General features: G+C 35.5%; 1 protein-coding gene across 9 annotated transcripts in view; it reads right to left on the bottom strand.

Moving 5' to 3' along the window:
- The window catches only part of DLGAP1 (DLG associated protein 1), a 968998-nt gene that overhangs the window by 833996 nt on the left and 109443 nt on the right, over nucleotides 1-25559 (bottom strand). For 7 of the 9 annotated variants that reach the window (XM_055368502.2, XM_019014110.4, XM_055368506.2 and 4 more), the window contains exon 2: nucleotides 24352-24513. The exons of the other annotated variants lie outside the window; for them this stretch is intronic. The gene's annotated coding sequence lies outside the window, so the exon portion shown is untranslated. The remainder of the gene's footprint in view (nucleotides 1-24351; nucleotides 24514-25559) is intronic. 9 annotated transcript variants of the gene reach the window in all.

Below are 25559 nucleotides of genomic sequence, written 5' to 3'. Positions count from 1 at the left end.
ACTTAAAAGTAGTCCCCACCCCACAGATCCCATTCACATTAAAATCCAACTATACAGACAGCAATGATTTCCAGAATTCAAGTATCCATGCAGATACTGAAAACAGGCTTTGAACGCTCCTAGAAAATTCAGAGCAGACCATCTGAAACAAATACTAAACCAATTCGGTTAAATAATACAAAATAATAAGACTTTAGAAATGGCTACAAGAACTTACTATATTTTATCAGTTAAGACATTTCTTGTTTCTAGGTATTATGTAACAAAATGAGGCAGAAGAAGTAAATTAAGCATACACCTTGAAACAATTTTTATGAATATTTTCTTTTTGCATGAGGCCAGATGTTGTCTCAAGCAAAAAGAACAAAGCTGGTGGCATCCTACTACCTGACTTCAAAATATATTACAGGCTGGGTGAGGGTGGTTCACGCCTGTAAACTCAGCAGTTTGGGAGGCCTAGCGGGGTGGATCACATGAGGTCTCAGGAGTTCGAGACCAGCCTGGTCAACGTGGTGAAACCCTGTCTCTACTAAAAATACAAAATTTATCCAGGTATGGTGGGGGGAACCAGTAATCCCAGCTACATGGGAGGCTGAGGCATGAGAATGGCTTGAACCTGGGAGGCTGAGGTTGCAGTGAACCAAGACTATGCCATTGCACTCCAGCCTCGGCAACAGAGCAAGGCTCCATCTCAGGAAAAAAAAAAAAAAAAGAAAGAAAGAAAAAGGGAAAAGAATTACAAAACTATAATAATAAAAACAGCATAGTACTGGCATAAGAAGAGAACCATCAACAAATGGAGTGGCATAGGAGAGGTCAGAAATAAACTCATACATTTACAGTTAATTGCTTTCCAACAAAGGTGCCAAGAATACATAATGAAAAAAGGTCAGTCTTTTCACTTAATGATGTTGGGAACCCAAGTAGATATCCACATGCAGAAGAATAAAACTGGACTCTTTATCACATACCATATATAAAAATAAACTAAAATGGATTAAATACTTAAACATAAGACCTGAAATTGTAGAACTGCTAGAAGAAAACATAGGGGGAAAGCTCCACAACAGTAATCTGGGCAATTATTTTTGGATATCACTCTCTGAAAGTACAAGCAACAAAAATAAAAATAGACAAATAGGATTGTATCAAAGTAAAAAGCTACTGCATAGAGGCTGGACATGGTGGCTCACACGTGTAATCCCAGCACTTTGGGAGGCCGAGGCAGGCGGATCACGAGGTCAGGAGATCGAGACCATCCTGGTTAACGTGGTGAAACTCTGTCTCTACGAAAAAATACAAAAATCAGCCAGGCGTTTTGGCGGGCGCCTGTAGTCCCAGTTACTCAGGAGGCTGAGACAGGAGACTGGCATGAACCTGGGAGGCTTGCAGTGAGCTGAGTTTGCGCCACTGCACTCCAGCCTGGGCACAAAAAAAAAAAAAAAAAAAAAAAAAAAAGGAAAAAGCTACTGCATGGAGAAGGAAACGAGAGACTGCAGAAACAACTCACAGATTGGGAGAAAATATTTGCAAACCACACATCTGATGAAAGGTTTATATGCAGAATACATAAGGAACTTAATAGCAAGAAAACAAATAATCTGATTAAAAAGTGAGCAAAGGATTTGAAGGGACAATTATCAAAAGAAAACATTCCTATAGAAAATAGATATGTGAAGAAATGCTCATCATAACTCTCATCAGGAAGAGGCTAATAAAACTACAGTGAGATATCACCTTATACTTGTAAAAATGGGTCTTATCTAAAAGACAAAAGATAAATTTGAGAAATAACATGAAGAAAAGGAAACCCTTGTACACCATTAGAATAAAAATTAGCACAGCTATTACAGAAACCAGTATGGAGGTTTCTTAAAATATAAAATAGAATTAACACATAATCCAACATTCCTACTTCTGGCTATATATATAAAGGAACTGAAATCAGTGTGCTGAAGAGGCATTTGTATCCCCATGTTCTTTGCAGCATTGTTCACAATAGCTAAGGTGGGGAATCAGGAATCAACTTTATTGTCCATGAACAAATAAATTAATAGAGAAAATGTGGTTCATGGCACATACTCTGAAATCAACCATACAATCAGATATAAAACAGGACTCAGCAAATTAAAAAAAAAAAACAAATCATAGCAACCACACTTTTGGACCATGGCAAAATAAAAATAAAAACCAATACTTAAAAAATCACTCAAACCATAAAATTACATGGAAATTAAACAAGCTGTTCCTGAATGACTTTTGGGTTAACAATGAAATTAAGGCAGGAATCAAGAAAATTTTTGAATCTAATGAGGAGGAAGATACAACATACCAGAATTTCTGGGACACAGCTAAGGCAGTGTTAACAACGAAGTTTATAGCATCTAACGTTCACCTCAAAAAGTAGACAGATTTGAAACTAACCACCTAACATAACAACTGGAAGAACTAGAGAAGCAAGAGCAAACCAACCCCAAAGGAAGCAGAAGACAAGAAATACAAAATCAGAGTGAAACGGAAGGAAATTATGATTGAAAAACCATACAAAAGATCAATGAATTCATGAGTTGGTTCTTTGAAAAAAATTAGTAAGATAGACCACTAACTACACATATAAAGAAAAAAAAGATAAGATCCAAGTAAACACAATTAGAAATGACAAAAAAGATGCTACCACTCACCGCACAGAAATACAACCAACAATCAGAGACTACTATAAACAGCTTTATGCACAGCAACTAGAAAATTTAGAAGAAATCAATAAATTCTTGGACACATACAATCTCGTATGACTGAACCATGAAAAAATTGAATCCTTGAACAGACCAATAATGAACTCTGAAATTGAATCAGTCATAAAAAGCCTACCAACCAAAAAAAGCCCAAGGCCAGATGGATTCACAGCCAAATTCTGTCAGATGTATAAACAGGAGCTGGTGCCATTCCCATTAAAACTATTCCAAAAAATTGAGGAGCAGGGACTCCTCCCCAACTCATCCTATCAGGCCAATATCATCCAGATACCAAAACCTGGCAGAGATACAACAACAACAAAAACACTTCAGGAAATAACCTTGATGAACACAGGTGCAAAAATCCTCAACAAAATACTACCAAATCAAATCCAGCAGCACATCAAAAAGCGAATTCCCCTGTAATCAAGTAGGCTTTATCCCTGGGAAGCAAGGTTGGTTCAACATACACAAATCAATAAATGTGATTAATCACATAAACAACTAAAAACGAAAACCACATGATTATCTTAATTGATGCAGAAAAGGCTTTTGATAAAATTCAACATCCTTTCATATTAAAACCATCAATAAACTAGGCATTGAAGGAATATATTTCAAAATATTAAGAGCCATCTATGACAAACCCACAGACAATATCATACTGAATGGGCAAAAGCTGGAAGCTTTCTCTTTGAATACTGGCACAAGGCAAGGATCCCCTTTCTTACTACTCCTATTCAACATGGTATTGGAAGTCCCAACAAGCACAGTCAGGCAAGAGAAAGAAAAGAAATCCAAATAGGAAGAGAGAAAGTCAAACTATCCCTGTTTGCAGAAAACATGATTCTATATCTAGAAAAACCCATAGTCTTGGCCCAAAAGCTCCTTGATCTGATATATAACTTTAGCAAAGTTTCAGGAAACTAAATCAATCTATAGAATTCACTCGCATTCCTATACACCAACAGCCAAGCTGAGAGCCAAATCAGGAACACAATCCCATTTCTAATTGTCACAAAATGAATAAAATACCTAGTACTACACCTAACCGTGGAGGTGAAAGATCTATACAATGATAATTATAAAATACTGCTGAAAGAAATCAGAGATGATACAAACAAATGAAAAAACATCCCATGCTAATGGATAGGAAGAATCAATATCGTTAAAATGGCCATATGGCCAAAAGCAACTTGCAGATTCAATGCTATTCCTATCAAACTACCAATGACATTCTTCACACAACTAAAAAAAAACAATTTAAAAATTCATATGAAACAAACAAACAAAAAGCCCAAATAGCCAAGGCAATCCTAAGCAAAATAAACAAAGCTGGAGGTATCATATTACCCAACTTCAAACTATACTATAGGGCTAGAGTAACCAAAACAGCATGGTACTCGTACAAAAATAGACACATAGACCAATGGAATAGAATGGGGAGCACAGAAAGAATGCCACACACCTACAAATATCTGATCTTTGACAAAGCTAACAAAAACAAGCAATGGGGAAAAGATCCTCCATTCAAAAAGTGTTAGGATAACTGGCTAGCCATATGCATTAGATTGAAACTGAACCCCTACCTTACACCACATACAAAAATAAATGCAAGATGGATTAAAGACTTAAATGTAAAACCTAAAACTATAAAAACCCTGGAAGATAACCTAGGAAACACCATTCTAAACATAGAACTTGGCGAAGATTTCATGATGAAGATGACAAAAGCAATTGCAACAAAAACAAAAATTGATAAATGGGATTTAATTAAACAAAAGCGTTTCTACATTACAAAGAAACTATCAACAGAGTAAACAGACAACCTACATACTGGGAGAAAATATTTGCAAACTATGGATCCCACGAAGATCTAATATCCAGAATTTATAAGAAACCAACAAATTTGTAAGCAAAAAACAAGAAAAAGTGGACAAAGAATATGAACAAACACTTTAAAAAGACACACATGCAGCCAATAAACATATGAAAAAATGCTAACATTGTTAATCATTACACAAGTGCAAATCAAAACCACGATGAGATACTGTCTCACAGATGTCAGAATGTCTATTATTAAAAAGACAATAAAAGTAACAGATCCTGGCAAGGTTGTAGAGAAAAAGGAACACTTATACACAAGGAGTGTAAATTAGTTCAGTCATCGTGGAAAGCAGTGTGGCATATCCTGAAAGAACTGAACACAGAATTAGCATTCAACCCAGAAATCCCATTATTGGATATATACCCAAAGGAATGTAAATTGTTCTACCATAAAGACACATGCACGCATATGTTCATTGCAGCAATATTCACAATAGCAAAGGCATGGAATCAAACTAAATGCACATCAATAGTAGACTGGATAAGGAAAATGTGGTACATACACACCATGGAATAATATGCAGCCATAAAAAAAGAATGAGCTCATGTCCTTTGCAGCAACAAGGATGGTGCTGCATTCGTGGGAGACCATTATCCCAAGCAAACTAACACAGGGACAGAAAACCAAATACTGCATGTTCTCACTTATAAATGGAGCTAAACAATGAGAACACATAGTTACTAGGAGGAGAACAACAGACAGTGGGCCTACTTGAGGGTGAAGGGTAGGAGAAGGGAGAGAATCAGAAAAAACACCTATTGAGTACTATACCTATTACCCAGCTGACAAAATTATCCATACACCAAACCCCTGCGATGTACAGTTTACCTATATGACAAAGCTGCACATGTACCCCTGGACCTAAAGTCACATTTATAGAAATACAGAGTAAGTAGAATGGTGGTCACCAAAGGCATGGGGGTGGGAATGAAGGAATGAAAAAAATGTTAATTAAAGAATACAAATTTTCGGTTAGACATAGAAATAAGTTTTTGAGATGTACTGCACAGCATGTTGACCATAATTAATAATAATGTATTGTGTATTTCCAAACTGTTAACATGGTAGATTTTAAATGTTCTCATTACAAAGAAAAGATAGTATGTGAGGTACACAAGGTACACATATATCAAAACATCACATTACATCCTGTACCCCTAAATATATTGATTATGTGCCAATTAAAATAAAAATTTAAATTTAAAAGAAGCGATTATACTTGCTCAATCTTTTTCACTTAATGAAGTTGTAAGTAATCAAGAGCTTTTAGATTCTAGAATTTAAAAAATCAATTTTAGTAGAATTAGAAATTATTCAATATTGAAGTATAATGGATCAAGCTTTGAGGTCTCTGTAGAAGATCAAATATTTCTGTATGAATTATATAAACTTATTCTTCTATTGAAATGTATGCTGCACACAATAAAATTTATCAATTGTGCACATACATCTTAATTTGTAACATATACTCTTGTATAATGGGTACACTCCAGATGTACTCAGGTTTTATACTCAGAATATAGAATATTTTTGTGAAAGCTCTCTTGCATCCATTAGTATTCAATAGTGTCACCCCACTTCCAGCTTCTGAAAACCATTGTTCTGCTTTCTGTCACTACAGTTTTTATTTTCTAGAATTTCATATCAATAGAATCGTATGGGATGCAATGTTTGTGTTTTGCTTTGATGGGAATCAGTATACACCATGCCGACATGTGTCATATTAGCACAAAAATTATTTTGAGCTGAAGACATTTGAGTTCCTGAAATCCCTTATCTGCCTTAAAGCAGAGCCTCCTAATATAATACGAAAAGACTGAATTGTCATAAATCCCCTACCCCAGAGCAACTACCATCTCTTATCTATTTTCTTAAGAGCTCATTTATCTTTCCAAAATAATTTTCTTTTCCAAAAGGGCCCTTTCTTTCCTCCCCGCTTCCCCTACTAAGTTAGACATTTAGACCCCAAATTCAATCACCTATTGAGTTACTCATCACTGAGAACTCCCAAGTATATGAGCAACACATATGTTAATAAACTTGTTTTTTTCCCCGCTCTCTCTCTTTAAGCTGTGTTTTGTCAGTCTAATTTACAAGGGCTCAGCCAATGAACTAAAGAAAAAAGAAAATTTTTTCCTTCCCTACGTCTTTTTTCACTTAGTAAAATGATTTTGAAATGCATCCATGTTGTTGTATGAGTCAATAATCTGTCCCTTTTCATAATGGATAGTGTTCCATTGTATCTGTATTCCATAATTTGCTTGCCTATTCATCAGTTGATGGGCACTTAGAGTTGTTTCCAGTTTTTGACTATTATAAACAAAGCTTGCAAGAACATTTGAAAACAAGTCTTTGCATAAACATATGTTTTCATTTCTCTTGGAGAGATACCTAGTAGTGAGATTACTGGGCCACATAGGGTCTACTTTCCTTATTAAGAAACTGTAAAACTATTTTCCAGTAAGTTGTACCATTGTGCATTTCTACCAGTAATGTATGTTTCCAATTGCTTTGCATCCTCACTATCATTTATTATTGCCAACCTTTTCATCTTAGCCACCCCAGTGAGTGTGAAGTAGTGCCTCATTGTGATTTCCATTTGCATTTATCTAATTACTAACGATGTTGAGCATCTACTTAGGTACTTATTTGGCATTCATTTATCTTCTCTTGTGAAGTCTCTCTTCAAATAAAGTGCACGTATTTTTAATAAAAATCAGGTTGCCTTATTAAGTCATAAGAATTCTTATATCTACTAGATATAAATTTCTTATCATATATGCTCTTCAAATATATTCTCCCAGTCTGTAGCTTGTCTTTTAGTTTTGTAAGTAGTATATTGTGAGGAACAAATATTTTAACTTTAAAATGTCCAATGTACCAACATTTTCTTTTATGACTTGTGCTTTTTGCCTCACCAAAAGTCACAAAGATATTCTTATTTTTTTCTTCTACATTTTATAGTTCACTGCTCTCTATATAGTTTATAGCTCTATAAACCAGTTTGAATTGTTTTGTATGAAGGATGTGAGGTTGAGGTTTACTTTTTCCACAAGGATTTCCAATTGTTCCAGCATCATTTTTTTGAAAAAACGAGCATTTCTACATTGAATTACCCTGGGTCCTTTGTTAAAAGCCAATTAACCATATTCCTGAATTTTTTATTTTTTCTAATGATCTAATATGTATTCTTATTTCAATATCACACTATCTTGACTATTTTAGCAGTAGAGTATGACTTGAAATCAAATATTGTAAGTTCTCCAGCTTTGTTTTCTGTTTAAAATTTTGTTTAATTACTCTGTTTTTTGCAGTCTCATGTACTTTTCAGAATTAAGTGGTCAATCTACTATAATGTTTTATAGGATTTTCACTAGGATTACATTGAAACTATCGATCACTTTGTAAATAATATCTCAACACGATTGAGTTATCTAATCTGTGAAAAGGGAATATCTCTCCATCATTGAGTTCTTTTTAAATTTCTTGGTTATGTTTTCAGTCTATAGATTTTGAAAACATGGGTTACATTTATTTCTGTCTTTAATGCTTTCATGCTATTATAAATTACATTGTTAAAATTTCAATTTTTAGTTATTGGTGTTAGTACAGAGAAATGCAATTAATGTTCATGAGAGATATTGGTCTTCAGTTTTCTTTTGTTATAATGTCTTTGGTTTTGGTAGCAGGATATTGCTGACCCCATAAAATGAGGTTTGGAGAATTACCTCTTCTATTTTCTGGAAGGGTTCCTATAGAATTGGAAATATTTTTTGCCTGAGTGTTTCATAGAAATAATCAGTGAAGCCACCTGGGTTTGAATTTTTTTGATATTTTAAACAATAGATTAAAATGTTTGATAGACATTGAGCTTTTCAACATTTACCACTTTCTTCTTGACAGAACTTTGATAGTTTGTGTTTTTCAAAAACATTTTGCATTTCATCTTAGTTGTCAATTTTATTGGCTTAAAGATGCTCACTCATCTTTACCATCTTTTCATATCTGTAGAATCTGTAGTGATACTCATATAATTTTCTTGATATTATTAATTTGTATTCTCTCTTTATTTTCTGATTGGACTGGCTAAGGATTTGTCAATTTTATTAATGTTTTCCAAGAACTGCCTTTTGTTTTCTTTAGATTTATTTTTTACTGTTCTTCTGTTTCTATTTAATTATGTCCTTGACTTATACTCACTATTTCCTTTTTTCTGTTTGCTTTGGTTTTAATTTTCTTTTCTTGCCATATAGTCTCTTTAGATAGAAACTTACACCATTGATTTGATACTTTCTTCTTTTCTAATATAAGCAATTAGTGCAAAAATATTTCTCTAATTATTGTTTAGCTGTTTTTTACCCATTTTGTTGCATGGTAACTTCATTTTCAGTCAGTTCAAAATATTTTCTAATTTCTCTTGTGATTTCTTCTTTGAAATGTGGGTTATATACAAATGTGTTCTTTTGTTTTTAAATAGTTGCCAAATTTCAAGATACTCTTTTGTTATTGATTTATAGTTTAATTTCTTTGTGGTCAGAGATTATACTTCACATGATTTCAATCCTCTTTAATTCATTAAGATTTGTCTTATGGCTCAGCATCTGGTCTCTTCTGGGTTATGTTCTTGGTGTGTATTTTCTGTTGATGAGAGAAATATTCAAGCAAATCATGTTAGATGATAGTTTGTTCAAGTCTTCTATACTCTTTCCAATTTTCTCTACTTGTTCTATCAGTTACTGGGAGTAGAGTGTTGAAATATCTAACTGTAGTTGTGGACTTGTCTCTTTTTCTTTGTAGCTCTATCAAGTTTTGCTTCTTATGATGTCAGGCTCTGTCATTAGGTGCAGAAACGTTTAGGACTGTAATGTCCTCTTAATAAAGTGATATCTTTATTATTATAAAATGTCCCTTTTTTCCCCAGTAATATTCCTTGTCTAAGATCTACTTCATTTGACATTAACAAAGCCATCCTAGCTCTCTTTTGATTACTGCTTGTGTGGCACACCAATTTTCTCTTTTCACTTTTAATGTCTTGCTTAAATGTATCACAGGACTGTGTTTTCTCCACCCCTCCACCAGTGCATCACTCCCATTCTCAAGCTCTCTATATGTCAGTGAATGGGACACAAGACAGCGCTCAGGACAGAAACTTAGGAAACAACTCCATTCCTCTTTTCTCCTACCCATCAAGGGGATCCTAGTGATTCTTCAGAAAACACAAAAAACTCATTTACTTGTCTCCATATCCACAGTACAAACCTAAAAGAGGTCAAGATCTTCATGACTCTAGAGCTCTTGACCTACCTCCTAGCTCCCTCTGTAACCCACCTTCATGCCATTTCTTGTACCAGCAGCAAGGATGATCTTAAATACATGACATTATGACCCTGCTTTAAGTCCCCTGGTCCCTTCCCATTGCACTTCGAACAAAACGTAAATTCCTTCCCATGACCAAGAAGCCCTAGATGACTGGTGCCCTACTTCCTCTCTAAGCCCATTTCTCCTTGTGGACCACCACACTTCGGTTCCTCCTGGTCTTTCGGCTTCTTGATTCTATTAAATTCTTTCTCATCTAGAGCCTCAGCTATTGCCTCTGCCTGGAATAAATTCACCTGAGTACTTTCCATTATTAGCATTTAAACTGAGACTGCAAGCATGCAAAAGTGTTATCACTTTATTCACTCATTCTCTCAACGAATATTTGTTCAATGCATACAAGATGTCAGACACTAAGCTTCATGCTGAGAAGGAAATGGTGAGCCTAAAGATATTTGGTCCTTGCTCTCAAGGAGCTTACAATTCAATGGGGAAGACAGGCATCACTCCAGGAAAGTGCAAATATGCACTAAAAGAAGTCACATAAAGAAAGTGAGCCCAGCTCTATGGAAACCAATAATAAAATGGAAATCAACTGAGGCTGTAAATAAGGCTTTCTTTAGGATGGATTCTTTGACCATGATTGGAATGGGGAGTAGGAGTTAACCAGCATACTGTGAATCCAGTGGTGAGGAAAATCATATTAATCGAAACTTTAGTTCATATACATGTACGGTTAACAAGATACGGTATGACAATTTTGATCAGACAAATCATGATTAGTAATTAGTTACAACATGCTCAATTTGGATCAATCTTGTCATATTATCTGAAAGTAAAATTATGGGTTTATTATTTCAGTAAAGAGGAATAATATTTTGTGTATTATGAGGTAGAAAAGATTTTTTTAAAAGAGTAATAGCAAGGTTTTTTTTTTTTAAAATAAACTGATTCCTAACTAGTAAATTTAGTAAAATAAAAACACATGTTAATGATAGTAAAGATTAGTAAAAACAAGAAATACTTTCATTTCCAAAACTGCATTCCTTAGGCCTCATCCAAAGATGCCAAAACAATTCAACTCTTCTTTTGATGTGGACTTAAAACTAGAGGCAGAATGGACCAATATAAAACGCAGAGACATCTGAATATTTCACATTTGTTTCTGGGGCTGACACCTCAAATGGCCTGGGTTGGAGGTAAAGTTAGTCACCTAATGTACCAAATGGTGCCATACTTCACATCACTTGACATATTCCTCCAAATTGACTTCAAAGTGTGATTTTACATTTAAGCCCCATTTTCCTTCTGACCTCTCAGCTATGCTGAAATTAACTAATGTCTTATTTACCTATAAATGTTATTTCTGCCTACCTGTATTTACCCAAATTCTATTTATTTTAAAAAATCGAGTTTAAAACTAAACTCTTCTCCCTCAGTTCTCATCTTTATAAAAGTTTCTCTGTCAGCAAGTTCTGGTAATCTAATCTTGGTGATATTTAGCTACATATTATCCTGCTTTCCTGTGTAACTGTTTCATAGCTGCGCTACCTGCATCTCTCAAATCAGTTAACCACTGATGTTTAATAAATGACTCCAAAATTCAATGGCTAAAAACTATGACCATTTACTTAGCTCACGATTCTGCTGAGCAGTTTGTCTGGCCTGGTTGGGTTCTGCTGATCTCGCTAGGTCAGCTTATGCATTTGAAGTCAGTTTGAGACTCAGCCAGGGGCTGCTCATCCCAGACGGCCTCACTTACGGGTTTGGCAGTTGGCTGATGACTGAGTCACACTGTGTTCATCATCTAGCAGGCTAGCCTGTGCTTCTTCCCATGGGTACTGGGTACTAAAAGCATCCAGAAGGTAAGCTCTACTATACAAGTGCTTTTCACGATTCTACTCAAATCATTTTTACAACTGTCTCAGTGGCCAAAGCAACCCACTTTTGGATAGGAAGACCTATAATGTCACTATCAATACAGAGAGAGAAATAATTTGTGGTCATTTTTTATAATGGACCATATCTTTAGATTAAAAAAAAAGAAGCATTTTCTTTGGAACCCGGTATCAGTGCCATGCATGTATGAAAGGTGCTCAAGACATTATATATATATATATATATATATATTATTTTTTATTATTTTTTATTTTTTATTTTTGAAACGGAGTCTCGCTCCGTCACCTAGGCTGGAGTGCAGTGGTGTGATCTCGGCTCACTGCAAACTCCACCTCCCGGGTTCACGCCATTCTCCTGCCTCAGCCTCCCGAGTAGCTGGGACTACAGGCGCCCACCACCACGCCCAGCTATTTTCAGGGTTTCACCGTGTTATCCAGGATGGTCTCTATCTCCTAACCTTGTGATCCTCCCGCCTTGGCCTCCCAAAGTGCCGGGACCCCAGGCGTGAGCCACCGCGCAAGGCCATATTTTTAACTGAATGCTTAACTAAATGAACAGGCTGATAAAAGACCCACACCTCAGGCCAGGTGCGGTGGCTCACACCTGTAATCCCAGCACTTTGGGAGGCCGAGGCAGGTGGATCACCTGAGGCCAGGAGTTCGAGACCAGCCTGACCAACATGGGGAAATTCTGTCTCTACTAAAAACACAAAATTAGCTGGGGGTGGTGGCACATGCCTGTAATCCCAGGTACGTGGGAAGCTGAGGCAGGAGACTTGCTTGAACCCGGGAGGCAGAGGCTGTGGTGAGCCGAGATCGCGTCATTGCACTCCAGCCTGGGCAACAAGATTGAAACTCCATCAAACAAACAAACAAACAAACAAACAAACAACGCTCACCTCAGTCTATTTCATATGTTAGTCTAGTCTCTATGACAAAGTAAGTACTTTGATTTTTTTTGTGGCAATACTTTAGTGTCATTTGCATATACATTGGTCAAAAGAAATGGGATAACTCAACTTCTTGATTGGGCAACATGAAATCTGTAAATTAGCATGAATTTCCTTCCTGGTACTGCAGAAGTTATCTCTGTATTGCCATAGCAAACTGAAATCCTACAGCCCTAATAATGGCTGGAAGATTCCTGACTTCAATTTGCAAAAGTATTTGTAAAAATGTCCTAGTCTGAGTTTAGGGATGGGTCATGTGTCTTCAGCAACTACATGTCATGCAAATGAACTTTTGCATTCTACTGAGGGATCAACTGTACAGGAATACAAAATGCAAGAGAGAGGAGAGGTTTCCGATCTTCTTAGGGCAGGGTGGGAAGAGGTTTGAAACAACAGTGGCTGCTACCACACTAATACCACTCCTTAACCTCAAACCTGCCTCCACCTGCATCTGTTTTAAGAATGATTTTAAATAGAAGCAATATATTCCTTTGAGTTTGACTTTATTTAAATTATGGAAATCATGACTCTAGTAAGGCACCCTAACGGTTCTTCAAGTCTTTGGAGAAAATAAAACGTACAGTGAAGAAAGCCAAGAGAAATCCTAACAAGCTTGGTAGTATTTACATTTGGCTTTGAACAATTGTTAACATTGAATGTGAATGTATACATCATTTCATGCAATAGCTGTGTTGTGACACTAATACTATTAAAAACAAATTGTTGGTTCAAGAATCTCTCTTTAAGAATTGTAGGCCAAATGGCTGCAGAAAGACACAATAAGGCAGCGAACAGTTAATTCATCACAATTAAAAAACAGTTGACGGAGCAATAAACAATTATCCCAATAGGAGCATATTTCTTATGGGTGAGAATGTCCAGAATAGAAATAAAGACATTTATGTGGTTGGCATCAAAGCCATCCCAAAGAATGAGCAGAAACAGTGGACTAAATGATAAAAGTGTAGCCAATCATAAAGCTGTTTTTTACCTCCCCTCCCACCTTCCACAGCATGATCCACTACACGAGAGAAAAGACAAGGATCATTCCTAGGTCCTCTGGAATTAACTCAGTGCCTTGCACAATATCAGTAATAAAAATTGGTGAATACATAATTTAATAGTTCACAAAGCCAAGAAGCCTCATCATACTGCTTAAGCTTGTTTTATCAGGACTTGAATTTTTAGGTTGACCGGTCAGTTGAAAATTCAGATTACTTTAACTGCAATGGGAAGTCCTGTGGTTTCACCTGGCTCTGGAAAAGGAAGGAAACATAAGACAGTACTGTCTGGAGGAAACAAGGTCCTCTTGCAAAGCAAAGTGGCTAACTCCAGGGCTTCACATCCAAGCTTATGCACTAAACCTGAGAATGTAAAAAAAGAAAAATAAAATTACATATGTCCTGTTTTAAGTCCTCAGGAATCAAATATTCTAAAATGTTTGGTGCAAAATGTGTTTTAAAGGAGCAATCAGCAATGTCACAGAATTGAAAGACTGCGTTAGAAAAAAAGTGTGCACTCTACTGGGCTTTTGAAATTGAAAATTCTATCAGCAATTTATCATATTCAGGTATTTAAAGTGTGCATATGAAATACATGCCATGAATTATTTGTGACATTTTTATGATTTAGAAATACAAGACTATTGGTTGATTTCCATTGCCATTTGGGGCACAAATTGATATATCAAAATACAAGCTTCAATTTATCACACAAGAAGCAGCAAAATACACTATCAATGCCAATCTGCCTGTTATCACTATTAGCATACTGCAGTACGTCTATTACAGTGCACGTGCCGACGATGCCCTCCTGACCCACACACTATTCATAGGTACTTTTGCTGCCCATTGGCACAGAAAAAGATACATATGCACCATACAACTCCATTCTTCCAACTACTGCTTATTGGGCTATAAGTGAATAATTCCAGGTTGACCAATCATATTATTCCCAGAAATCTAATGTGGTCCACAGAGGTGGACTCTGTTAGCTCTAGACAGCTGATCTGGAAAGTCTGTAGAAACAACACTTTGAGGACCACTCTGCTGGCCACATACAACTGTGGAAGAAGCTGATCTGAAGGTAGAAAAATATAGGCGAGTGAATTTGAAGAAAGAATGAAAGAGAGGCAATGAGGCCCAAAGATGCTGGCAGCTAAGGAGAGTAACGACTACTTCTAGGCCAGGATGAGCTCCTGTGACATACCTACATAATATACTAGTGTGTCCTCCCAGTAAATACCCTTCACCAAAGCTTCTGTTCCTTCTATCAAAATGGTCCTGTGGCATCTAATCTTACCTCATGTAAGGGGCTGGGTCAGTAGCTAATTCAAAGCCTAACATCCACTCTACTTTAATTAATAGATGGCATTTTACTATTAACAGTTGATATGGACATGTATCAAACAAAGGAGCTTCAATTAATAAAACTTTTCTAGTTTGTTGTAGAGGCTTATAGAATTGAGTCTCTCTCCTATTAGAGTGTAAACTCCTTGAGGATAAGATCTAATCTAGCTTATGTTAGCATCACAGTATCTAGAGGCAGGCGGATCACGAGGTCAGGAGATCAAGACCATCCTGGCTAACACAGTGAAACCCCGTCTCTACTAAAAATACAAAAAAAAAAAAAAAAAAAAAAAAAAAATTAGCCAGGCGTGGTGGCTGGCGCCTGTAGTTCCAGCTACTCCGGAGGCTGAGGTAGGAGAATGGCATGAACCCAGGAGGTGGAGCTAGCAGTGAGCTGAGATTGTGCCACTGCACTCCAGCCTGGGAGACAGAGTGAGACTCCATCTTAAAAAAAAGAAAAAAGAAAAAAAAAAAGAGCAAAAGTAGTAGTAGGTCAGTTGATACATTGATAGGCCAATAGTTGGCTTTTTTTTTTTTTTTGAGATGGGGTCTCACTTTGTCACCCAAGTTGGAGTGCAGTGGCGCAATCTTGGCTCACTGTAACCTCTGCCTCCCAGGTTCAGGTGATCCTCCCACCTCAACTTCCAGAGTAGCTGGGACTACAGGTGCATGCCACCACGCCCGGCTAATTTTTCCTACTTTTTGTAGCGACGGGGTCGCCATGCTGCTTAGGCTGGTCTGGAACTGATCTTAAATGATTCACCTGCCTCAGCCTTTCAAAGTACTGGGATTACAGGTGTGAGCCACTGTGCCCAGCAAAGAGATGGCTTTTTAAAACAATTATAGTTCATATCCTTAAAAAGACTGTAAGAAGAATTTACTAATGTATGACATTTTAGAGAGAAATATTTTAGCTCTAGTATTCTATAAAAATCATACAAATCTCCTCAAGAGTTGTGTGTCGGGAGCCAATTGTCAATTTCAACAAATAAGAAAAATAATTGACCAGCCCAAACCAAAAAAATACACAGATACATATATAAAGTCATAATTTTCTCATAAACATCACTGAGAACACTACTGGCAGTATTGGAATATTTGAATCAAACTGCTACTTTTATACTGGAGCCATTTTAGTTTTTTTATTTCATACTTTCATAGCTGAAATGAAATGTCAGCTATTTCAGTGCTGTATTTTACAATGTTCTTTTCACAGAAGTCTTTGTCAGGGGTCATTTTTTTTCCATATTGTCTCAACATTTCCCTTCACTTCTGTTTCGCCTTTAAAAAATTATCAGTGGCATTTGAAACACCACATATTTTAAAACAGAGTGAATCATAGTTTTTATCTCTCTGCTGTATTTAAGATAATAATGGATGTTGAGTAGAAACTAATCTTACCACTAATTTTAGCATCCATTAAAAAATTCCAATCAGTCTCAGTTTGTAGATCTTTGAGTATTTTGTGAAACCGTACATCTATTTTCCATTGTCAAGGCAATCCATTTTCAAATCATGATCACAAATAATTTCTTGGAAAGAAATTACATTTTTATTGTTAAAGGATTTAAAAGTTTGACCAGACACAGTTTTAACAGCTGGAATGTAAAATCCCTAAAAGTAGAAAATTGTTGTCAGTTTTGTTTATTGAGCTATTTCCAAAATCCAGAAAGGCGCTGAGTACATAGTACATGTCCAATAATACTTCTGGAGTAAATAAATCAATCATATCAAGTGTCAATAGTTGGGAAATTTTAAAAGGCCTTTTATTATCCTTGTAACACAGGTTTGTTAAATGACCCTGGGCATGTACCTGATTATATTGATCCTTCAGGCATTCATTTCCTAAATATTTACTGAGTGCCTATTATTTATCAGGAACTGTGGCTCAGAGAAAGTATACCAAGATGAATAGATTATAGACAGTTCTCTCTAGGAGTTCACGATGAAAAGGTAAACAGAGGAGTGTACATTCTTTGTATGGCAAGATGATAAATACGACAGATGGTGAATGAATAAGACATTAAATAAATTTACAGCAAGGAGCTGCTTGTTTCTTTATACATGGATTGAGAAGTATAATTGCAGATTCCATTATGCAAATAAACTATTTCCCCTATGTGATCATCTATGAATAATTTCATAGGTCACCAAGGCACTGATCAGGACATTAAAAGAGTCATTTATTCGATGTAAATGGCCTATTATTATAGTGGACCTTCAAAAATACGTTATTTGCTCATATATTAAAAATTTCCTTGAAAATAACTTATTATATAAGTGCTTTACAATTTATATAGCTCTGAGACTGTGTCCAACTGATGGGGACAAAATAGTCATTTAACACACCGCAGATCAATGATTTCATTTAGAATATGTATGTGGAAGGTTAGTTAAGAACTAAAGGGTCCTGACTTTAGACTCACATGAAACTGGGTTTTGACTCCATTCCCATGAATTATTGACTCTTTCAGTCTACTGAGTTAAGTCAGGACCAAGTTTTCATCTATATGTACAAACTTTCTGCTGGTGTCAAAAAATACAGTTCATCAGAAGACCAAACACTGCATGTTCTTACTTATAAGTGGGAGCTGAACAACGAGAACACATGGACACAGACAGGGGAATAACACACACTGTTATGTGTGTGTTGGGAAGGCAGCCAGAGGGAGAGCATCAAGACAAATAGTTAATGCATGCGAGTCTTAATACCTAGGTAAGATGCTGATCTGTGCAGCAAACCACCATGCACACGTTTTCCTATGCAACAAACCTGCACATCCTGCACATGTATCCTGGAACTTAGAATAAAATAAAATAGAATTAAATTAAATGTAAAAAATACAGTCTATACAGACAAACTGATGCCACTTATCAATTATTTGTATTTTCTGATCACACAATAATAAGCTCACTCCAGTTTCCAATTATATTATGAAATATTCATAATTTTAATTGACCTCATCAGAACCCCTAAAATTATAGATTCTATTATTCCTTACTTAAAATTTCTCTGAAACCAATGCCAAGGAACTCTGAATCTTCCAGACTCAGTTATCCAAGATGGATTTAATATTTAATATTTAATATTGAATGTCAATACTTATCATTTACCCTGAATGTACAAGTCCTGCCAATGAAAAAGCACAAATTCTTGCACAAAAAGTTAAAGAAGATATGCTTTGACATAGGATATAACAAATACAATGTCAAGTCTACTGAAGATGTTTAAGTTTGGAATTCTTTAAACTACAAGATTTTAGACTTATATATTTAAACCCTTAACTCTCTTATAACAAAGTTTTATGTTACACTGGTCTTCTCTTATCAATGGGGGATATCTTCCAAGACCCCCAGCTGATGCCTGAAACCACGTATAGGACTAAACCCTATATACACAATGTTTTTCCTATGCATACATACTTTTAGTAAAGTTTAATTTATAAAATAGGTACAATAAGATATTAACAACAATAACTAATAATTAAGTTATTAGTTGAATATTATTAATGACATATTATAAACTAAGGGTTATATGAACACAAGCACTGTGGTGTCTTGATAGTTGATATGATAACTGAGATGGCTACTGAGGGACTAATGGGTGGGGAGTGTAGACCCTGTGAAGATGCTACATGTGAGGATGATTCACATCCCAGAAGGACAAAGCAGGACAGAGTGAGCTTTCATCACATTACTCAAAACAGCATGCAATTTAAAACTTAGGATTTATTTCTGGAATTTTCCATTTCATATTTTCAGACCGCGGTTTACCATGGGTAACTGAAATCATGGAAAATGGAAGCATGGATAAGGGGATTGCTGTACACTCTTAGTAACAGCAACATTCACATGCATTATTTTTATACAGACTTAAAATTCAAAAACACTTCCACAAACACTATCTCATTTAATGTCCACAACAGCCCAATAAGTTGTTGTTATTAAGAAAAACAAAAACCCAAAAAACTATAGTTGAAGAGACCAAGAAATTGAGTTGCCTAAAATCACAGTTAGTAACTTGGTTTTCTGCCCTTAAGTCCAGCACCCTTTCTCTCTCACAAACAGATTTAGTTTTAGGGTGAATATAAGAATGTGGAAGATATTTGTGCATCCACTTTAGTCTTCTTTGCTTGACAATCATCCCTGCTTCAACATGATGAATGTTCACTTTCAGGTTTGGACACACCTAAGCAGCTCTCTCTGAATAAATCTGCCAAGAAATGCACTAAAAATACTTCTATTACTAAATAGTAGACTTTTACAAAAATTATATAAGGAAAATTCACGAGACCATAATCTTTGCAATTATGTTATAGAAAGAAACTTAAATAAGAGATTACATATGAAATAATGCTAGTTTTCATATTATTTAAGAGTTAAGGAGCCCTTAAGTGTCTCACAAATGTAATCTACTTAATACTAGACCTGAGTGAAATTCCATAGTCTTTCCTCTCAATTCACACTAAGAACTATGAATTACGGCTATTTTATCTATCTGCTTTAAGAATAGAGGAATATATATATATAAAAGAAAAATGTGAAGAAGAGGGGAAAGTAGCTACTTTCTTATGAAGCAAAACAGGATTCAGTAGAAATATTAGGTACTAATTATACATCATGCACTTTAGAAAACAAAAATCGCTTATGTACTAAGAAATTTTTGTCTCTGAAGCCTTCCTAACACCTCTTAACAAATTAATAAGACAAGACAATTGGATTATCAATGAACACCATAGTAATCAATACCAAAATGACTAGGTAATGATCTAATGAAAGGACATAATGTTTCAGTGGACCTTAAATTTTCATTAACCACTAATATCAATACCAAATACTTAATTTCCTTCAGAACAGTGGAGAAGTGATAGAATATTTCTTCCCAGGAGCTACCCTGGGGTACGCTAAGAGTATACTCAGACATTTGGGGTTTATGTCTCCCGCTTCTACAAACCTATCCCCACCCTACACCTGTCTTTTCCAAGAAACAAGAAAAGCAGTCCTTACAGACTATCAAGAAATAGGAATAATAGTCTAGAATTTTTTTTAAATAGTATTTGGTATACTGGATACTGCATATTTTTTGTCAGACATCAAACATAAGAGGGATTCATTTTAGCTCTTACTTGGAAGAATTTTTTGTTCTCAAAGAGTCTTTGAAAGAATAGTGAAGTGAAAAGCATGATAAAATGATGAAAGATAGCTTTGAAATTAAACTGATGTGAATTAAACTGATATCTCTCTTTCTCTTTCTCTCTCTCTGCATCTCTTGGTGGTGTGACTTTGAGCAAATTACTGAATTCCTTGAATCTCATTTTATCCACAAGTAAAAATAAATAGCTGAACCTGCCACACAAGATCATCTTCAGAATTTCTGAGCAGATAAAGTCCTTGGCATGTGGTGAACACTAAATAAATGTTCCTTCCCTTCCCAAGTCCATAGAATTTTAAAAGACACAGGATTCAATACCTGGCAATATTCAACAGACTCAAAGTGGTAGTCTCTTCTGACATCCAGTTTGGCAGTAGGGTGTTTCTAGAAACGGTAACGCTGGGATCACCTACAACAGAGCCCCTGAACTTGATTCTGCTTGCATTTTAATGGTAGGCGAGGATTTTTTATATTAGATGTTATTTGTATTTTTGAACTATAAAATATTATACTTATGAATATAAATAGAATATGTTAAATGGATAAACACTCCCAAATATCTTACATTTTAAAAATTGGAAAGGAAATATCTTGCACTACTAAGACTAAATGATTTTAAAATTTTGCTTTCTTTTAAATAAGAGCCATTTCTAACTTTGATCAAATGGCCTAATGTTACCTCATTGCCCACTTTGAAAGACCATATGGTGCATTTACTTGTAAATGCTTTGATGAAATAATTTAATTACATCATTCTTTCCAAGAATCTGGCTTAGGCTGAGATTACATAAAGAGGGAAATTAGCTCTATTGAAAATGTATTTGTTTTGGTTTTGGTTAATACATTTGCCACAAATCTGTAGATGTATGTTGAAAGATTTGACGTATCATTCTTATACCTGCTTGCTTACACAATTAAGTTATTTTAAGACACTGGAAATAAACCCCCAAAAATGAAGAATATTTAATAGACAGAAAATCTTTACAAATTTTTTGATTTAATTGTTTACAACAATTTATAGAGAACATTATTAACAACCCTAGTAAATAGCTTTGCATAAACAATATCAGATCTGAATATGAGAGATGAAACCAAAATTTTTGGCTTCGTAAAGCTCACGGATTATTTCAGATTCAGGATTGTACTGGGATAAATATAATCTAAATCATAGTTGAACATTAAGTTTGGATTATGGGGCCGGGCGCGGTGGCTCACGCCTGTAATCCCAGCACTTTGGGAGGCCGAGGCAGGCGGATCACGAGGTCAGGAGATCGAGACCATCCTGGCTAACATGGTGAAACTCCGTCTCTACTAAAAATACAAAAAATTAGCCGGGCATGGTGGCAGGCGCCTGTAGTCCCAGCTACTTGGGAGGCTGAGGCAGGAGAATGGCGTGAACCTGGGAGGCAGAGCTTGCAGTGGGCTGAGATCGTGCCACTGCACTCCAGCCTGGGCGACAGAGCCAGACTCCTTTTCAAAAAAAAAAAAAAACACACACAAAAGTTTAGATTATGGAACTAGGTTCTAAGCATGCAGAACCATGGAGATAAGCCTGAGTACAAATCCAGACAAGTTATACAGAGTGAGTTGTGGATAGTGGTAGTATCCTGATTACTGAATATTTATTTTATAAATTTTAAGATTTATTAGGTTGGGTCAGCAGTTTAAAATTATAAATAAAGGTAAAACAGCCAAACTCTGATATTAAGAATCATCAAAGTATAAAGTTTGGCATATGGTGAGCACTAAATAAATGTTACTTTCCTTTCTAAATTAAAATCTTACTTCCCTTTTCAGGAGGGGAACATCACACACTGGTGCCTGCTGGGGGGTCGGGGGCTAGGGGAGGGATAGCATTAGGAGAAATACCTAATGTAGATGACGGGTTGATGGGTACAGCAAACCACCATGGCACATGTATACCTATGTAACAAACCTGCACGTTCTGCACATGTATCCCAGAACTTAAAGTATAATACATTTTTTTAACTTATTTCCCTTTATAAATTAAAATTTATTTTAAATTAAAATGGAAGTTGTATAATCTCCTCTGGAAAGGATCAAGTCTGGGAAGTTTATAACAGAAGTTGTCCTTGGAGATAATTTAGTAACCTCATGACACGAGATTTGTGCTTAAGCTAAATAAACTGTATTACAAGGGTACAAAATGATGATGATGAATTGTGGTTTCAAAAGTGAAAAGGTGTCCTGAGATTTTGGATATATGAATATTTTATTTAAAAATTCTATAAAGTGTCCTGTTTCAAATTCCACAATTTAAAGACAGACATCAGCAATCATACCAGAGGTAGTTAAGAATGCATTTAAGAAGAATAATTATAATGATGACAGTAGCGATAATGTTAGTAGTAGCTAACATGTATTAGGTACTTTTTGTCATGCACTATGCATTATATTATTTAATCTCCACAATGATTCTGACATATACTCTATTGTTCCCATTTTAAAGATGAGGAGATTGAGAAAAGTTAGGTAATTTGACCAATATCACGATGCTAGAAAGTGGCAGACTTGAGATGATAAAATTTAAAATATCAACTACTTTCAGAAATATAACATGCCAGACTTAAAGACAAAAAATCCACTCTTGAAAATAATAGTAATGTCATCTCAACTATAATTTGCTATGTGAGATTAAGGAAAATTCAACATAGTAGAAGAGTTTACAGATGAGAAACTTAAGTCCTCATAGAGAAAATAGAGAAAAATATTAAGGTCAAAGTCACTGGTGAGGCTACAAAGCTTTTAAAACAGTTGTATAATCACTTAACATAAAATACCTATTTATTGAACAAATATTATGTGCCAGGTCTGGTATTAAGCACTCTTTAAATTAGACATCTAATTTTCCCAACTACCCCAAGGGTCATGGCCAAAAGGTGGCAGAGTCAGGATTCAGACCAGAGAAACCAATCTGTCCCCAGAGCCCATGTTCTCAGCCATCGTGTTATAACCCGGGACATTTATACACCTTCAAGCTTCCCAGTTTTCATTTACCAAGCCTTGTTCACTAGGACATTTTTGAGATACCTTTTTCCTACACAGGACATAAAACACTGCAAAAGTTGTTACGCATTTTAGATAAATATGCATTTCAAGAGACCTAGTCCTCCATGTTAATATTCAATATCTCTCTGATTTATGTCTCAGAGATATTGACTCATTCTTGAATCTCAGGGCTTTGAGATGCAGTATAACCTGTGTGCTTGAGAGGGCAAACCTTTGGATGACCTTTATTTCTCAACATCTGTCCACCCAAGATAAGTCCGCGTCATGGCCCAAGCGCCAATTTACATCCCTTAGCTTCTGCTCTCATAGAAGTCACTGGAATGCACTTCTAAGACAAAGTCTTCTTAGTCTCATAGCTCCCCTTTTTTTTAATCTCTCCCAAGGATTCCCTACACTAACTATTCCTATTCTGCCGTTCCATTCAACTCTATTGTCTTTTCTCAGCTCCAATTCTGTTTTGATAATAATCCTGACTAGAGTAAAACTGGCAATGTAATATCTTGGAACAGAAGACTTTTAAGTTTGAGGAAAAGATACATGGAAGTAAACTTATATGCACTAGCAGTACATGTAAGGGAACCCCACAGTTAGGGAAGGATTTGCATATAGATAATCACAATAGGCACACTTTTATCATAACCAGTTTAAAGGAGTTAGCATCTCCATTTTGTAGGTATTGGTTGTACGTGGCAGAAACAACACAAATTGTAGCAATTATAGGTTTCACACAACTATATTTCAGTTACACTCAAAAATAAGAATGCTTGTCATGAAATTCCACTTGCACTAAATGTTAGCTCCTTCTACTTCACATAAGTATGAAAAATATCTTCAAATACATCAGCATATGCTTAGCTAATCTTAAACACCTCAATCGATGTTCAATGCCTTTTTGTGCTAGCCTACTTTTTCCCTTCTGCTATGTGTCTAGTTAGTTAATATAGCTTTCCAATTTACAAGAAAGCAGAAATATTTCAGATCAGGTCACGACATCAAATATCATCTGCAAACAGTAAATACAGTTTTCAAACTCTTACCCAGTGTTAGTGAGACAAGTGAAGTCTGCTTTGCAACACCTCCACTGATCTGGGATTATATCTAAGCAAAGTGGATGCACGCTGGTCCTTTCAAGAAGGTGTCCCAGGGAAGATCTAAGTAGTAATCACTTGAAGGGACTCAAGAGCACCACTCACGATGTGCTGAAATGCAGAAGGGGACAAAGAACGAAGGCAAGTCTGTTAATGGAGCTTCATGATTACTTTTGCAATGTTACTCATACATGTTAAACCTTATGAATAGCAGTCTTAATCTTTTAACTTACAGTTCAGAGGCAGGCTAGCTTAGTCATCAAGAGTATGAACTTTATTTGTCAATTAAAATAAGTAAAAAAAAAGTACATCAGATTTTTTTTTAAAGAGCATGAGCTCCAAGTCAGATGGATGGAATTCATGTCAAAATTTGGACCTACTCGTATTTAAGGGCAAGCTATGCAAATCCTCTGCAGAAGACTGAAAAAAAGAAATAAGGTATTACTAACAAAATGCTTCTAACAATGCTCAATAAAGAGTAGTTATTTTATCCCTAACTCAGAAAGATAGAGAGAGGGCCCATTTATGGAGTACACAATATTAAGCACTGAGTTGGTGTTTTCCAGAAATTATCTCACTTAATCTTCAGATGAGATGTTATCATTTCAGTTTTACAAATTAGGAAACTGATAATCGGGGAATTAGATATTTGCTGAAGTCAGACAACAAGGAAACAGTGGATTTGGAACTTAAGATACATCTGTCTGATCTTCTGGCCTTCTTCACATTTGAGGAGAATATAGTAAAGTTTAGAGTCAGTTGGCTAATTTTCACAAAACCATCGTTTGTGATACAATAGCATTGCATTATTTCTGTATATCATTTAAGTGCTTTTGTCAGGAGAAATGAAATAATTAAAATACATTTCTAGCTAAATAACTAAATAATTGCATATAGGAGGAAATAATAAAGATTAAAGTAAAAATTAATGCTCAGAGAATCAGAAAACAGTAACTCTATAAACAAATACCCTCAGTTTTTAAAAACTCTAACAAAATACACAAACCATTGGTAACCTTGATCAGAGAACAAAAGACAGAAGGTAAAACTACACAAAATAAGAAATAACATGAAGAATTAGCTATTGAAAAAAGATAAAATGAAATAAGTAGCATAAGTGACTACAGATATCTATGTATACAAGTTTGAAAATTTAG

Source organism: Gorilla gorilla, chromosome 17 (genome assembly GCF_029281585.2).
Source record: "Gorilla gorilla gorilla isolate KB3781 chromosome 17, NHGRI_mGorGor1-v2.1_pri, whole genome shotgun sequence".
Lineage (NCBI taxonomy): Eukaryota > Metazoa > Chordata > Mammalia > Primates > Hominidae > Gorilla > Gorilla gorilla.
This window is presented reverse-complemented; position numbering and strand designations above follow the sequence as displayed.